General features: G+C 52.7%; 1 protein-coding gene across 9 annotated transcripts in view; it reads left to right on the top strand.

The window, feature by feature from the left end:
• The window catches only part of BUD13 (BUD13 homolog), a 678,491-nt gene that overhangs the window by 328,550 nt on the left and 334,960 nt on the right, over positions 1-14,981 (top strand). For all 9 annotated transcript variants that reach the window (XR_014815375.1, XR_014815371.1, XR_014815380.1 and 6 more), the window contains one exon: positions 12,035-12,096. The gene's annotated coding sequence lies outside the window, so the exon portion shown is untranslated. The remainder of the gene's footprint in view (positions 1-12,034; positions 12,097-14,981) is intronic.

Raw genomic sequence — 14,981 nt, 5'->3', positions numbered from 1 at the left:
ACTCTTCCAGGCCCCTCCCCCACCTGTCTCCCCTGCCTCCCCTGCTGCCTGTCTTCTGAGGGGGCTCTGCCAGCTCCCCTTTGCCCTCTGGAGGTTGTTTCTGACACTTGAAGCCCCTCTAAGCTCAGGGAAAGGCTGATTCAGTTCCCATGAGTGCTACCCTTCTCTGCTGTTCGCGTTCTTTCCCCTTCCCTCTGTGCTCCCAGATCCCATCAGGGAACCAGGGGTGGGGGCCCGAGTCCAGGAACATCTGTGCAGGGTCCTGATTGGGAAAGGGTGGGGAAAGCAGGAGGGGCTCTTGGTGGGCGTCCACGAGGAGAAACTTCAAGAACTGCGTGGAGTCCTCAGGGAAATGTTGGCCCATTTCCTCTGAACCGGGCTCTGGGCTTTGCACAAGAATGTGGCTGAAGTGCCAGATCCAAGACACAGGCACTGCTTCTCTCAGCTGCCGTCTGGCCCTCTTTCCTGTGAGCGGTCACTCACCTCAGGGCCTCAGGAAGTTTCGCTCATAGAGTGAGATGATGACCAGGGAGAGGGTGAGTCTTGGAGCCGTAAGTTCCAGGCCTGGCTCTGGCACAAACTGCTGTGTGGCTTCGGTCGGGTCCCCTCAGGTGTGAAATGGGGAAGCGATGATAGTGGGGTCCCTCCCTTCACTGGACTTCCATGGTGCCGTGAATTCTGGACCTGGGGATGCGCCTTTACCTCTCACCCGCTTAGCTTGTGGGAAACAAAGAAAGCGGAGTCACTAGCAGATGCTGTGAGGGGAGCACCCAGCACCTAGGCTGGAGGTGCCGAGATGGTCCTAGTGGGGCAGGGACGGGCTCTGGGGAGCTCAGGCTGCTCCTAAATGCCCTGGTCGCTCTGGCTGTCTCTGGTGCGAGATGACTGCTTCGAGATGACTGCTATTCTCTTAGCCAAACTGAGATGCTGCTTTTTGAAAGTACCAGAGGCTCATTTGCATATCATTTACATCTCATTTAAACACCAGCTCATTTAAAGTTCAGAAACCACTGAGATTTCTTCCAAGCCCTGCTTCTTGCTCTCCCCAGGTTGTTTCTCCCCCTCTCCCTCCCCTGCCTGCATCCTGCCACTGGTCCAGCTGGACAGCTGACCGGCTTGGGCTCGGCCTCATTGGGCCCAGCCTGACCTGAGGAGCCCATCCATTGGCTGTGGGAGGAGAGGAGCCAATGGGCAGAGGGCAGGGGGCCGATCTCCAGGCGCAGCTGGGAAGGGTTGGCTGCTCCCTTCCCCTCCAGCCCCTGACCCTTCCCGCCTGGCTCTCCAAGCATCCCTCAGTGCCTGAGTGTCTCAGGCTGCTGGGGGCAACAGGGAGAGAGGAAGGCGGGGAGCCTGCCCAGTGTTAACTGAGAACCAGTTTACTATGCCCTGGGGAGGAAAAGAAAACAATTAAGGAATTGATAGTTTTGTTTTATTTTGCCACCAGCAGGCTCCTGGGGAGGTCTGCAGGGGGAATCCTGCGTGGGAGCTGGGGAGAGAGCTTCTCTTCCAGGGGACACAAGGCTGTAGATTCCATGTTGTATTAGTGCAGGAAGGAGACCCCCCTGCCTCTCCCTGCCTCCTCCCTCACCCTGATATGCGACAGGGCTTTGGCCCAGCTCCAAGGAGGCTAGGGCTGCGAGGCAGGGCCTTAGAAAGGATGAGAGGGGAGGCTAAGTGGCTGGCCCAAGGCCATGCCTTGTCAGAAGCCAAGCTGGGACTAGAACTCCCCTCTCCTGACCCCACCTACTTGGCTTTTAGAAAACCTCAAGGTCTCCAAAAACTCAGAGATCTGATTCCAAGTCTGACTTGCTCCCTCACCTGGCCTGTCCTAAGTGGAGTAGAAGCTCATTAAGGACCCATGTCTTTAGTGACCCTGGCCACCCCTCCCCCAGCCAGAGGGGGAGCCACCTGTCCCTTTACTCCCCTGCTGCCCTTCTGACATCATCTCTCCTCCAGAGCCCACCATAACTCTCATCTCCCTGCAGCCTCCACCCAGGTCTTGGTCCTCCCTGACAAATGGCCCTTCAAGGCCCACTTTCTAAGACCCTGTGTGTTGTTTATCAGGGGCTGCAGGGTCGGTGAGCTTCATCATCCCCCTGTTCTGACTGTAAGCTCACAGAGAGCAGTGCTCTACAGCCTTTTGCTCTCTTTGTCTGTCTCACACACCCATGCCCACACACAGACACCAACACACACACACACACACACACACACACACACACACACACGGCTGAAGTCAGGGCCTTCCTGACAGACTGACCGAGGTGCCTTCGTTTCTTGACGTGTGAGACGGGGGCATATGAGAACATAAGGCTCTGTGACCTGTCCATGGCCAAGGGGAGCAAGCCTTCTTGGCCTTGGGGACGGTTTGATTTCCCGGCTGCCCAGCTGGCATTGGGGTGTGGTGCTAGGGCTGGAAGGAGCCTCGTGCAGCACCAGACTTGCAGGGGGTCAGAGAAGCCTCCTCTGGGTTGCCTGGCCTGGTGGGGCAGCGAGTGAACCTGTTCCTGTGTGAGCCGTGCATGCGAGCAGCTGTCGGGCAGAGCTCCTTACGGGGGATCATGCGAGCGGAATGACATGGAAGATCTGTTCTCTCCCCCATTACACTTGTCGCTCGCTCTCTTCCTCTGGCAGGTAGCTAAGGGGTGTGATGGCTTGCGTGTCGGCTCTCTCCATAACAACCAGGCAAACCAGACAATCGCTGCTCCAAGTGCTTTGGCAGAACGCTGCATGCCAGCGTCCCAGGAACTGGAAGGGGTGGTCCTGGGGCTGGCTCCAGTGCAATTGCCCCAGGCCCTGGTGTGACCGGGTCACTATGCTGTACAGTAGAAATTGGCACAACACTGTAAATCAACTGTACTTCAACAAAAACAAAAAAAAAAACCCAAAAAACCCCCAAGAACAAGGAGGCTGTCATTATACTTAGGCATTCCTCTGACCCATATGGAGCAGTCACTGGATATGACCTAAAATGCTCTAGAGAGCTTGGTGGCAAAATGCTGTCAGGAGGGCCAGTGTCCTGGGGAAGGGCCTCACAGAGACAGGGCTGCGAGTTGTCGGGCTCATCTGTGGCCTAGAGATTTTCAGAAGCACAGGGAGTTTGATGTGGAAGGGCCGGGGCTCCTAACCTGGCCACCAGAATTGCTGGTGGTGTGGGGGGGTGCCCTAAGAATACAGAGCCTGGGCCCCACCCCAGAGCTTCAAATCACCTCTCTGGGAATGGGACCCAGACATCTGTATTTTGCCAGTTCTGCAGGTGATTTCTGCTATGCAGCTAGAGTTCTGACCGCTGGACTCACCTTGTCTCTGCCTCCAGGTTACAGATGCAGATGGTAAGGTGGAGTGTGACAGAGCAGGTCATTTCCAAGTGCTGGGGACCTGCAGAACAGCTTCTGGGAGTTACTGAGAGCTGTGCAGGGTGACACTAACCACACAGAGAGTCCCTGGCCTCAGGGGACCCTGGGGACTCAGAGCACCATGCAGAGGTCCCCATGTGGAAGGCCTACTGGAAGGGCTGGTGGCAGGGTCATGTGAGGTGTGGCTGGGCACGTAGAGTGCAGGTGGGATGGAATCGTACACTGGGGACAAAAGGCCCTAGAATAGTATCTGCCGACCAAAGACGGGACTCTTGGATCCACTAAGGGTGAATGCAAAGCTTATTCTGTGGGCTGAGGGACCAGGAGGGACTAGGAAAGAGCTGGGGCCGTGGCCTCAGAGGAGTCATGAGGTTTTGAACAGAATCCAGCAGAGGAGGGTAAGAAGGAGGCTGGATAACAAAAGGCCTTCCTCCTCCAGGCGAGAAGGGGAGCTGACAGCAGTGGCTTAGCCTGGGCTGGGGGTGTGGGGTGGGAAACGAAGGGAAGGGAATGAAGCGGGGGGGGGGGGGGACTGAGCATCTGCTTTCAGAGTGTATAGTCCAGGGTCAGCCTTGCTCCCTGAAGCCCTGGGCCCCCAACCATTGCTGGGGGAAACTGGGGATGGTGGGTGCTGGCCAGTGTAATACACATTCCCCTGTGGGGCAAGCAGAGTCCTCATGCCTTATCCTAAGCCAGCTGTTCTCTGTCTGGCATCCTGTCTGAGATGGGCAGAATTCTGAGATGACTCCCACAGCCCCCTCACCTGTGAATGCGCCTCACTCCTGTGATTATGTTATGACACCATTGACTTAAGGAGATAATTGGGGTGGGTCTGATTGAATCAAGCCCTTTAAAAGCAGAGCTTTCTCTGGCTGGTGTCAGAAAGGGAAGTCCATGTCAGCTTGAAGTTGGAGGGGCCCCTGGATGAGGGGTGTGGGAAGCCTGTATGAACAGAGAGCAGCTTTGGCTGTCAGCCAGCAAGGGAGCCGGGACCTCAGTCCCACAACCATAAGGACTGGATTTGGCCAACATCCTGAAGGAGCTTGCAACCTGAAGGAACCAGAGCCTCCAGATCAGGGACCAGGCTGGCCAACACCTGGATTTCAGCTCTGAGATCTGACCAGAGAACTCACTTGAGCCTGTCCAGCCTTTGACCTACAGGCTGTGCAGTAGTAAATGGGTGTGCTTTTAAGCTGCTAAATATGGGCAATTTGTTATCCAGCAATAGAAAATAATGTACTAAGTTACCTGGTCTGGAATCCATCCTTACTCATTTCTGGCCTCAAGATGGCAGATGAAATCTGATTCCCTGTCAGATGCTACTGGGAGAGCAGGTCAGCCGGTGCCCATCCTCTTCAAATTTTTCTATCCTCCAGAGACGTCTATACCCAGTGAGTTCTGACCTGTGGGTTGAGGGAGGGTTAGTTACCTCTAGTTCTCAGCTTGTTGTAAGAGCAATGACAGATCTGCCTTGAATCTCAAGAATAATCTAGCCTATGGGTACCCAACTTTTTTTCACCCCTACTAGTAGTAACAGTGATTAAAATAAAAAGACCTGGGAGTTCCCGTTGTGGTGCATGGGAAATAAATCCCACTAGGAACCATGAGGTTGTGGGTTTGATCCCTGGCCTCGCTCAGTGAGTTAAGGATCTGGCGTTGCCATGAGCTGTGGTGTAGGTCACAGACTTGGCTCGGATCTGGTGTTGCTGTGGCTCTGGCGTAGGGCGGCGGCTACAGCTCCGATTCCACCCCTAGCCTAGGAACCTCCATATGCCACGGGTGTAGCCCTAAAAAGACAAAAAAAAAAAAAAAAAAAAAAAAAAAAAAGGGGAGTTCCCGTCGTGGCGCAGTGGTTAAGGAATCCGACTAGGAACCATGAGGTTGCGGGTTCGGTCCCTGCCCTTGCTCAGTGGGTTAAGGATCCGGCGTTGCCGTGAGCTGTGGTGTAGGCTGCAGACGCGGCTCGGATCCCGCGTTGCTGTGGCTCTGGCGTAGGTCGGCGGCTATAGCTCTGATTAGACCCCTAGCCTGGGAACCTCCATATGCCGTGGGAGCGGCCCAAGAAATAGCAAAAAAAAAAAAGAAAAAAAAGACCTGATACACACACACACACACACACACACACACACACAATGTATATGTCTGTATATACATATGTCTGTGTGTGTGTCCATGTGTATATATATATGTGTGTGTGTGTGTGTGTATGTCTATATATATATTTTTGGCTGCACTCATGGCATGTGGAAGTTCTCAGGCCAGGGACTGAACCTGAGCCGCAGCAGTGACCCAAGCCACTGTGCCACAAGAGAATTCCAAACACACCTGACATTTAATGCATGCTTCCCAAGTGCCAGACCATGAGTTAAGTGCTTTTTCTATATTATCTTCTTTAATCTTCACACAAATCGTAGAAGATGGGTATTAGTAGGGCTCCCATTTTGTAGATGAAGAAACTGAGGCCCAGAGAGTTAAGATACTAGTATAACTTACTATTATAGGTGATTGAGCCAGGATTGGGATCTGAGCCTCTGGGTCCAGAGCCTGTATTCTTAACAGTCACAAAATCTCTCCCTCCCTCAGCACCCTGCACCCCATATTTTTAAAGATTTTTGTCTACCAAACAAACTGCATTTATCAAGTAGTAATTTGTTTTCCCATTTTTTATTAATCAAATCCATGTATGACTGCCAATCAGGGGTTCAGATTGGCGTGAGATTAGCAGTGTTATCACACTGGGTTGATATAATTCCAGCCAAAAGCAAAGAAATGATGTCTCAGTTAGCCGTCCGTGCAGCCTTATCTTTGGTGAGAGTGTCGTTTCTGCTAGGCATATAGAAATATTAAAAATAGCTCCTGAGCCCCCGTTTCTACCTGTGGGAACCGGCAGGGGTCTGAGGACTGCAGATTGGGGCCACTGGTCTGGACCTTCCAGACTCTCCTTATCTGTTCTGCTCAGGCCTCTGCCTCTCTGCCACCTGCTCAGGTAGCTTGCCTCCACGGAGGGGTTGCAGGCACCCCTCTGCCCTCAAGCACCACCACTGCCAGGGACAGAAGGGACAGCATGACATCCCCTCTGGTCCTCCAGTGCACATGTGCGCGCACACACACACACACACACACACTCATGTCCACGTTTGTGCAGGCACACACACTCATCACAACCACTGCACCACCACCACCACCACCACCATCAGGGATGTGGTCATATAAATGCCTCCTTCCCTAAGTCCTTTCCTGATCCCTACTCACTCCCTCAGATGCAAAGACAGACAGACAGACAGACAGACAGACAGACAGACACACACACACACACACACACACACACACACACACGACCACCACCATCTTTCCTTCCAAAAGGGGGAAGTTCAGTCTGAGTCAACGTTCCAGTCTCATTTGACCATAAACATACAGAAGCTTTAACACAAGGGGTAATCCCCCCCCATCCTGACTACATGGAGTTGGAATTCTATGTTGCATACCACGAATCTAGTACAGTGAGACCCTGAGTGCCAAGCACTCAAAATAGATTTATTTAATACCTAGCCTGCTATTGTTAGATCCCAGAGAGCTGCTGTAAACAAGGGCCCAGGCTGCCACAGGCAAAAAGCTTGCCTCCCAACAGCCCAGAAGCCAAGCTGAGTCCCAGGAACCTAGGGCTGCGGGCAGGAGAGGCTGGGACCACCCAGGATTGAAGGAGGGACCCCTGGGGTTCCGGCGAGGGTCAGCATCAGCAGAGGCAGGAGAGAAGGACCTTTTAGACCTTTCATGTTGATGCCCTGATTTCCTACCCCTGGTGGCCCTCTGAGCCTCCCCAGTTAGCCAGAATGCCAGTGGTCTTTTTGGCAGTAGTTCTCACCTGGGATTATAACGGGTGACTGAGTGTCTGTGCACTGGGCCGTGGTAGCCTGGGGCTGTTGGTGGAGCGGCCACACCCAGGGATGCCAGGGCAGTAGGGACCAGAGGCTGTGAGCCAGGAGCTGGCTTTGGATGGGAGAAGTTCTCCACCTGCTCTTAACTGTGGGGGAGGCTCTGACTTAGAAGCATGAGGGACGTGGAAAAGACAAGTTTTCCTTCTGCGTCATCCCGGGAGCATACACATAACTGGCTGCATGTACAGCCTGCTTTAGAGCCGATAAGGTATTTCACACACAGGATCAAATGCAAATCTCTAACAAGCCTGCAAAGCAGTCTGGACAGGTGTCCACATCTTTATTTCACAGAAGTGGCTCAGAGAGGGTGAGCAATCCACTTACCAGCACACAGCTCGTGAGTGCAGAGAGGAAACTGGGACCTAGCTCTGCTCTCTTTCCAGTGCATCCGTGTCAGTTCTTCTGTTTTTTTTTTGTTGTTTGTTTGTTTGTTTGTTTGTTTTCCTGTCTGCTCTGCACAATTCAAAATTCCCAGGGTCAGGGACCGAACCTGACCCACAGTGGTGGCAATGCCAAATCCTTAACTGCTATGCCGCCGGGGAACTCCGAGCTGTCACTTCCTCATGGAGCTGTTCCTGACAGCTGAGGGGACACACGGCCAGTGAATTAGGCAGTCTGGGGACTTATATTAGTTTCCAAAGGCTGTGGTAACAGATACCACAAAATGGGTGGCTGAAAACAACAGAAATGTATTCCCTGATGGTTCTGGAGGCCGGAGGCTGGAAACCCTTGTCAGCAGCGTTGTTTCCTTATAGGAGCTCGAGGGACACTCTTTCAGGTCTGTCTCTCGGCTTCCGGTGGCTGCGGTGGTTCTTCCTGGGCTTGTGCAGGTCACTCCCACCTCTGCCTCTTGTTCCAGCACAGCGTTCTCCCTGGTGTGCCTGGTCCAAACTTCCTCCTTCTTAAAGGGACACCAGTACTGGATTAGGGTGGGTCTCCTTTAATCCATCGTAACCTCGTCTTAGTCTGCAAACATCCTACTTTTATTTTTTTAATTATCTTATTTTTTATAATGATTTTTATTTTTTCCATTATAGCTGGTAGTTTACAGTGTTATGTCAATGTTTTGCTGCACCACGCGGCGACCCAGTCACACATACGTGTATATATTCTTTTTTCTCACATTATCATGCTCCATCACAAGTGACCAGACATAGTTCCCAGTGCTATACAGCAGGATCGTATTGCTTATCCATTCCAAAGACCCTACTTTTATTTATTTCTTTATTTTCTTTTTAGGGTCACACCCGCTGCATATGGAAGTTCTCAGGCTAGGGGTAGAATCGGAGCTGCAGCTACCAGCCTACACCACAGCCATAGCCACGCCAGATCCGAGCCATGTCTGTGACCTACACCACAGCTCAGGGCAACACACGATCCTTAACCCACTGAGCAAGGCTAGGGATCGAACCTGCATACTCATGGATACTAGTTGGGTTCTTAACCCCGCAGAGCCGCAATAGGAACTCCAGACCCTACTTTTAAATAAGGCCCTATTCACAGGGTGGACATGAAGTGTGTGTGTATTGAGGGGGACACACCTCTATCCAGTAAGGGCCACTTATTAGGGCTGAGCTTGTGTGAAGGGGGATTTAGTCATTAGGAGCAGGGTGATGGCATGGGCTGAGTGGCCACGTTTGATTGGCTGCTCCTCTGTCTCGGCAAGAGAAGAAAATTGTCTTCCTCCACCCCACCCCTAGCACCTGTCCACCCCCAGCTCTGTCCTCCTGCCCCTGTTGCTGTCTCAACTGTCCTGACTTCTGTCCATAGACAGAGATGTGCTAGGATGGTTGATAATGCAGTTGCTGTAGAACAGCTGCGATTTATTGAGCACTTACTATGGGCCAGTGCCACACAAAAAGCTTTACATATGTTATTTCATTTAACCCTTTCCATAACTGTGTGACTCTTAAGACCCATTCTTTTTTTTTTTTTTTTTTGGGCTGCACCCACGGCATATGGAGGTTCCCAGGCTGGGGGTCTAATCCGAGCTGTAGCTGCCAGCCTACATCACAGCCACAGCAACACCAGATCTGAGCCGAGCTGTGACACCATAGCTCACGGCAACGCCTGATCCTTAACCCTCTGAGCAAGGCCAGGGATCGAACCTGCAACCTCATGGTTCCTAGTCAGATTGGTTTCCACTGTGCCACAACAGGAACTCCCTCTAAGACCCATTCTTATCTTTATTCAACACTTGAAGAAACAGAGGCTTTGGAAGGTCAAGTCCTGTGTCTGGGGTCACAAATGTGATATGAAGAGCATTCTAGCCCATCTCATGCTGAACCTGGGGGCCAAGTCACTAGCTACCTTGGCTCCTTTCCCCCATGCTTGGCTATTCCCTGGGGAGTAGAGAGTGACCTGGGAGAGCTAAGAGGACCCCAGCATGGAAGTGCTGGGGAACAGGCCTTCTAAGGGCCATAGAAAGGGGAACGGTTTATGGGGATGGGGATTTTTCCATGCTGAATGGCTTTGAGCTATTTCCAGCCAACCAAGCTGGCATCTTCTTTTTCCCCTTCCTCTTGGGCTGAGGGGGAATAGTGAGAGGAGGAAATGAGCTCCCTGCTGTTTCTGTGGGGCCTGGAGTGGTTCCCCACCCTATTTGCAAGGCCATAAATAATCGAGATGTATTACTCAGGGATTGCCATGGTAACATCTTCAGGTTACCAGGGATGCAAGATCCAAACAAAAGTATTCGATTAAATATTTCTGGCCACTAGAGGAATCCAGCCATGTAACAGTGGGCTGTGGGGAAGGGGAGGGGCAAAGAAGCCTTATTGCTTCTTTTTCCTTTCTCTCTTCAGCTCCCTCCTCAGAGAACGATGGCTCTGCTGGGAGAGCCCGCTCTCCTGTCTTTCATTCCTGGGCTTTCCCTGCTCTTGAGGGAGAGGGTTCCCACCTACAGCCCATCTCTCTGACGTACAACCAGCATCCTGAAGTCAGCTCTGAAACGGATGCCTCTAGCTCTCCCAACAAACACACACTCTTCTAATTATTGGTTTACGATTGAGGTGGATACCCAGCTAAAAATCATTCCCACATACATCATCCTTTGCAATGGAATCAGCAGGGCTGCAGGTTGGTATCCTTCAGACCCCAGAAGCATGATCCAGGCACGAACTTATGGCAGCTGCAGAGAGAAGAAAGCAGGGTTGGGGGCGGGGGCGACCCATCCTGAGGGCTGGAGAAGGATGCTCAGCAGGCACATCCTCCCTGGAGGCCCGGCCTGGGAGGGACTCTCCATTCCTGGAGCCGCACAGCCACTATAAATAGGCTTCAGAAAAACCCAGTGGTGTTTGTTTAACATAAACTCGCTCTGGGAGCCCAGGAAAGTGCCGAGTTAAGCAGAGTTTCGGAGTGTAATTTCAAGTCGTGTTGGCGGGACTCCCAGGCTGAGGACAAATCCCTCCCACAATATAGTTCCCTTCTCCATTGGCTCCACCTCTAAGAGAAAGAAAGACCCCAGAGATTATCTAGTTCAAGGCCTTCATTTCAGGGAACGGCATGGATCTGGAAGGGAAGGTGGTTTTCCTCAACTCACCCTGCTAGGCCGTGGCTCAACTCTTTCTAAATTGCAGTGTCCCGACCTAATGCTTCTTCCCCTAGCTGGGGCCGCCTGCCCCGGCTGGGACTGCTGGGGTCTGTGCATGATCTGAAACCCTGGTGAGAGGGGAAGGGCAGGGGAGCAGAGACACAGGGGCAGCCTGCAGGCTTGCTGGTGATCTGTCTCAGCCCACCCAGTCTGGGTAATTACCTTGAACCTCAACCCAGCCCGCATCAGCCTTGTAAACAAAGCCCTCTCACTCTCAGATAGTTCCAGCGGATCAATACATATTCCTTGAGCAGGTTGGGCCTTGTAGACTACTGATGAGCTGTCCCACTCAAAGAGCAAGTTTTCTCTCTTCTAGGGCCATTGTCCCATCCGGTACAAGCAGCTTTGCCAGGGCGGTGGGCATAGGGTCAGGGGAGTTTAGGAGTTTAGGGCTGCATGATGGCCACCTCCTCAAGCACCTGTGTGCTCCCACCAAACCCCGAGCTACCATCTCATACATTGTTTATGGAGCGTTTGTCTGGGCTCAAGGTGAGCTGGGGAATCAGTGAGACCAATACACAAATAATCCCGGGGGCACCCGCGGGCAGGGAGGGAGGCAAGGAGGGCGGCAGGGGTTGTTTACCTTGAGGGCTTGCATATTTTATCACGGTGCCATCTCCGACCCCCTCTCCCCTCCCCTCCCCTCTCTCCTGATGCGGCTGTGATGAGAGTTTATATTATCCAGCACACCCGTTTGTAAGTCTATTTACAGCCCAGGCATCGTTGGTTTGCGTGCGAGAGAGATGGCCCATCCCCAGATTAGTTAAATTGGAAATAAATTGGTTGTTAAATAAAAGCCCTCTGTGGGATGTGACAGTGATGAATGAGGGATAGCTGAGCCTGGGGAAGGGAGGGGTGGTTTTCTGGGCTGAGACCCTAGAGCTGAACTGCCCCAGGAAACTTGGGTGGGAGCCGGGGCTGAGGGCAGAGAACGGCGGGGCTGAGAGCAGGGGGTGCAGGGAGTAGGGAGCATGGCGTGAGGGTGGGCGCTGAGGACATCCTGGAAGGGAAATCGAGGGTGGAGGCCTTGAGCACCGCCCCCCACCCCAAACCTGTCTTTGATTTTTCTTGGCATACAAAATACTTTTATATATGTTACATCTTTGACCTTATAACTTTGTAACGTATTTTTTTTTTTCTTTACTTGACAGATGCAGAAACTCTGGGGAAATGACTTGAGCATGGTCACTGACAAATGAAAAATCCGGACCAGGTAAGGAGGGGTTCGAGCCTTTCCAGGGGATGATGGTGAGGCAGGGATCGCGTTGCAATGGAGGGATGTTCTGTCCAAAAGACCTGCAAGAGTGACAGCAGTGGGGCAAAGGGAGTTCTTCCATAGAGAACAGTGAACAAGCAGGGAAGAGCCAGGTGTGGGGAGCGGGATGGAAGGGGTGTGGGGGCGCAGAGGACCAGGGAGCTGCCCACCCTGGGGCCAGCCTGTCCTCAGGAGGGACGTCTCAGGACGAGGGTGGGCCAAGTTCAGGACCTGGCAGAAGGACAGAGGCAGAACCACAGCTGGGTTAGCAGCATTTTGTTCTGATTGATCAGTGAGAATGAGCCGTTCGGTGAGTCACTTGGGGATCAAAGAAAGGGAGTTTGGAAGGTCTGTGTCTGGCCTTGTCTTAGGGAAACACGGGGGTGTCTGTGAATCTCTTCAAAGTCATACAAGGAAGAGAGACTTTGCAGCACACAGGTTTCTGGCACACAAAGAATGGGGGATTTCTTAGCCGTCACTGTTCTCTCAGGTAAAATCTAAAGCCAGCATCTAGTCCTAACCTTGTCTGTTGCAGGGTTAGGACTAGAATCCGGGACTCTGGACTCTCAGGCCACCGATGTCACTCCATCTCTCCACTCTCTTACCTCTTTTTTCGCTGAGCAGTCTTATATTTTTCTCTCCATCCTCTCCCTCAAGCCTGCTGTGAAGAATAAAGAAGCTGGGTGGCTGCTTAAACGCCAACCCTTCCCAGAGATGTTTGTGTTTGACTAGGGACCAGGGCTTTAATTTTGGAATCTGAAGAGGAGACTCCTTCCCAGGATCAGACTGTCCTGACATCTGTTTTCTTTCTTGGGAATCATAGGGTCACTTCTGCCTGCACTGGGCAGGGACAACAGATCAGCATAAAAGAGGGCAGATCCTAAGGAGCTGGTTGATAACTGGTCCTTCAATCAGAGATTCTCAGAGCTGGAAGGGTACAATCCCTCATTATGCAGGTGGGAAAAGTGAGGACCGAGTAGGAGGAGGGACAGTAGCTAGACTTGAATTCAGTGAGGCTCTGCCTAATTGTTCGCGTTCTGGAGAGACTGAGGGAGCACACGCTCTTTCCCAGACTCCTACCCATCAGCATCAAGTCCTCCTCTTCCCGATACCGTGCCTCCCTCCCTGGTTACAGATGCACCAGAGGTTATCAAACGTGAATATAAATAACAATTTCAAGGTGGCATTCAGTGGAGAAAACTGCGACTCCACTAACTCTCCTGGGTTATAAAGGACTGGAGCCCAGGAATCCACATTTGATGACGATTCCGAAGACCATCCATTTGGAGCTCATGGGTGGGGGCCATGGGAGGGGTCCAGGGCTAGAAGGAGGGTGGACAGAGTGAGCCCCAGGAAGCTCTCCCAGCCTGAGCCATCGGTCATTCAAGGGTCAGTTAGGCAGGTTTGGAGGTGGGGGTCAGGGTGGGGTGTGGCCTTGGTCTCTCACCCCTGGGAGCTGTTGATAGCTGCGGTAACCTCCCTTCCTCTCCCCTGTGTCCTCCTCAGCCCTCATAAAGGCAGAGGCTGGGGGAGGGGAGGTGTTCTTCAGGGGGATTAAAGATGCTTCCTTGAAAGGAAACAAATTCCTCACTAATTATGCAATTATTTTATTATGCAGCCCTAATGAAAAAAAAATACATACACCACTCAAAGCCTAAAAAGAAGGCTGTAGCCAGGACTTATCCAATTTAATAAATCCTCTCCATCCTGTAATTATTTTCTGGATTCTTTTTAATGCAAGTCTGCAGGAGGGCGGGGGACAGTCTCTGCTTGGCTGTGGGGGTGGGGGGACAGGCCTTCCCCTTCTCGCTCCACCCCCCAACCCTGCCGCGCTCTCCAAGTGGGTGCCAGGGCATGCACACCAGTGGTTCTACACCTGCTTCCTCTTCTTGCTCCTTTATCCTGTCATATTCCCGGGAGAAGGGGTATGGAAGGGAGATGTAGGGGCCAGAGGAGAGGAGGACACGCTTTCCACTGAAGGCTTTTAGAGTGTGACTCCTTTAGGGGAATTTTGGCTTTGATGCTCCCGGCTAGCGATGCCCCAGCCCCGGCTAGCTAGCCCCGCCCTGTCCTATCCCATTTCCTCAGCCTTCCTCTCAACCAGCCGTCAGAGCCCATTCCCCAACAGCTGGATGAGAAAATGCAGATGTGTTACCCTTACAAAATCTGTGACTTTGAGTCAGGCAGGTCTGGGCTCAAAGTTTGGCTAAGCATGGGCCTGTGCTTAACCTCTCTGAGTCTCAGTTTCTTCATCTGTGAAATGGAGGTCCCAATGCCGTCCTCATGGGGGATGTCGTGAGATCGGAGGAGTCCATGGGCCTCCAGGATGTGGCAGGTTGACACAGCAGGTGTCCATCAGCCTAAGTTTCCGTCCATGCCCTGCCCCTCCCCCACCCCTGGATGCCTTAGCGTGAACATCTGCAGGTGGCATTCATAATGGTGGGGGGCATATTTCGGCAGTGGACACTTTCCTGGCTCCCTTGAGCTTTCCTCACTCACTTGCCCCCCCTCCCCATAGTCTTGCAATGGTGCTGCTCTAAGGGAGGGCTTGACTCCCCGAGGAGGCTGGGGGGTGGGGTGGGGGGAGGTGACGTATTGAGGTTTGGGGATTAAGAAGCACCCAGAGAATCTTATTTCTCTGTCCCTAAAAGAAAGCCTGGGCCAGGAGGAGCTCTCTGCTTGATGCCTTCTCCATCACTATTGCCATGGCGACTGCTTACAGCCTGAATTCCTCAGCCTTCTGACGGAGGCACAGCCAACCATGCAGAAGGCTGCCACGCCTGGGTCCTGCTGGCCCCTGTCCCGGGGTGGTGGGTCTGGGGGAGAAACTGCTGGAGCCCCGC

This window comes from Sus scrofa, chromosome 9 (assembly GCF_054392235.1).
Source record: "Sus scrofa isolate SSC_HxYL_T2T_F1_AM1 chromosome 9, Sscrofa_HxYL_maternal_Yorkshire_Landrace_v2.0, whole genome shotgun sequence".
In the NCBI taxonomy this organism is placed as follows: domain Eukaryota; kingdom Metazoa; phylum Chordata; class Mammalia; order Artiodactyla; family Suidae; genus Sus; species Sus scrofa.
The sequence above is the reverse complement of the archived record's forward strand: the minus strand, read 5'-3'. Positions and strand labels throughout refer to the sequence as shown.